At 34.0% G+C, this 2,766-nt stretch overlaps 1 pseudogene; it reads right to left on the bottom strand.

Annotated features, from left to right (window-relative positions):
• Positions 1–1,608: 1,608 nt before the first annotated feature.
• Positions 1,609–2,585, bottom strand: LOC121228866 (pentatricopeptide repeat-containing protein At5g46100-like; annotated as a pseudogene).
• Positions 2,586–2,766: the final 181 nt, after the last annotated feature.

Genomic DNA, 2,766 nt, shown 5'->3' on the forward strand with positions numbered 1-2,766 from the left:
AAAAGTACTTTAGAAAAAAATTGTGCAAATAAATTGTTTTTAGCTGAAATTTTTAATTTTCAGAAGTGCTCTTCAAAAGCACTCTTGAAAAGAAAAGCTAAATTTTTAACTTTTCCTTTCACAAAACACTTTTATTGCTTAATTACTTTTTCATCCCTCTATTAACATAGTACTTTCTCTTTTTTTTCTTAGTGTTTAATTACAAATGTGTTAAAATCATTAATTAAAAATAAAAAAATATTTTTTAAAATACTAATTACAAATATTTAATGGTTATATTTAAATATTTAAAATGTAATTATATATTCTAATTAAATTTTATAATTAATTAATATTTATTACTTAAAAATATTTAAAAGTATATTTTATATATTAAAATATTAACAACAAGTTATAATAATTTTTTTTATATTCTTACTAAATATAATAATATTAACTAATTTAAATTTTATTTAAATGCATATTTGTTACTTAATAATAACATGTCTAAAATAGACATTTTATTTTTTAAAAGAATTTTTTAACTGCAATGCTAAAGACTCAAATTTTAAACCAAATTTTTAAAAGCATTTCTCAAAAGAAAACATTGCCAAGCTTGAAAGTGCTGAGACATTAATGTGTTAGTATGAAATAACACTGAAACAAACCAAATGAGAAATGGAAAGTTCCCCAATACCCATAGTAGAAGAGAGCCAGTTCCCCCGTAACAGGATAATAGAATTCAGAAAACTTGCAGCCCCTGCAGGATTTGGCTGTGGATTAAGGCACAAGGTGAAGAAAAATTACCCCTCCCACCGGATTGGGATATTGAAAGAAAGCCTCATACAATGCTCTTAATCATTTCAACCCATAGCGCATTTGATTGATCTATTGTTCAGTGGATGGCAGCTTGGCAAGCAGGTAGCTCAAGATGTTTCGAGAAAACAAGATTCCGAGGAGTGTGTCAAGCCTACTAGGGATGAGGGAAGTGTCTAGAAGGTTGGAGAAACATGTGGATTGCAAGGGCTGTCTGGTGTAATATTAGCCGTAAGATGCTTAAGGAGTTGCCCATAAATAGGGACCCTTCATTTGTAACCTGCAAGAGCTTAGCAAAGCATAGCATGAGAACAACTAAAAGTGTGCTGTTGTACCCTTGATGTAATATTGGGTGAGCAATAAATAGCAAAGCATTCTCCATGTGGTGCAAGTGCCAAGCTAAAACCCCAAGTCTCGGCATGGCCAGACAAAGACTATCATCCCATGAAAGCTGGCTTCATAGGAATCAGTGGATTATCATGTTCCCGAATAAGATTCATGGATAATTTCGGATACCGAATGGCAAGTTGGCAAGGTTTTTTATGATAGATTGAGGATCATTGATGGTTTATTTTTCAATGATTATTAGGGAATTTGATATGGTGTTTGATATCATCCTACCACCACAAACCATTTCTTTCCTGTCTGTCTATTTTTTTTGTAATTTTCAAATCATAAAACATTTTTACAAAATTATCAAGTCTATTCAAAGTTAGGCCAAGCCAGAAATATGTAATTAGAATATAACAGCAAAATTGCATACCAAATCAAAAGCTTCATCTTGATTGTAAGTCAGCTTCCGCAAGTTCATCATCACTCAGCCTGAAACAACTCAACAGCTTCTTGAACCATTGTTTGATTCCAAAATGCACCAAGAGCATACTCCATTCTCCCTTTTGGAGTACATCCATCAATCAGCATTTCATCAACAATACGAGCAGCTTTGTGTAGGTCTCCATCCTTAACGAAAGATTTCATAAGAATCTCGAAGTCGAATCTCACAGAGATGGCCTAGTTCTCATGCTTAGATACAACTTGAAGCTCGACTTGAATCACTCTTGTACAAAGGCCTTGGACACCATATTGTGAATCCTAACATGAAGACTCCAAGTTAATCTGTTGGCAGATTCTGTCTAAACCATCTCATCAAGGAAACGTGCTGCCTCCTCAAACTTGTTGACATCACAGAATCCGCTTATGATTTTCCCGTACAATCCTGCATCTGGTTGCAGACCCTGAAGTTTCATCCTGTCAAGAATCTCCACAGCTTGATGAAGCTTCCTCTTACATAGTCCATGAATTAAGCTACTATAAGTTATCATGTTTGGTTACAACGTTTGCTAACCATTGTCTCCAGTAGTTCCATCGCTTTGGAAGAACGACTATCCTTGCAGAGACCATCCATTAAAGAACTATAAGTAAACACATTTGGCTCCATACCATTGTTTTTCATTTCTCAAGCAAATCCAAAGCTTCATTTATATTATTGACTGACATAACCCAGTATCAAGGATGAATATGTAATAAGAAGGAGAACAATCTCTCATTTTCATCTCTTCAAAAAAACCTTTGCATCTGTAACTTTCGAATTTACACAACCCATTAATCAAGTTCCGTAAGTAAGAATCTGGAGGAACCACGATTGGGCTTCACGAATAATGAATAGGATCAAGGTTCACTATTACAGAGTGTTATCAAATATCAGGGTGACACATAGTTTGAACACCTACTTCTCTATGCTGTACTAAAAGCGGCTTTAACTGGTTCTCATCAACCAGAATATCAAACATATAATATAAGATCTTTACTGGGTTCACATTGGAAGTCCTTCATCTTAACCAAAGACCCTCACGGATCTAATGGTCTATGAACCCTTCCATACCCTCTACAAATAGAAAGGAAGATATCTTCTCTTACATCACACTTTTCTTCTTTCATTCTATCAAGAAGATCTTCAGCTGGGTCCAAATT

Source organism: Gossypium hirsutum, chromosome A05 (genome assembly GCF_007990345.1).
Source record: "Gossypium hirsutum isolate 1008001.06 chromosome A05, Gossypium_hirsutum_v2.1, whole genome shotgun sequence".
Taxonomy (NCBI): domain Eukaryota; kingdom Viridiplantae; phylum Streptophyta; class Magnoliopsida; order Malvales; family Malvaceae; genus Gossypium; species Gossypium hirsutum.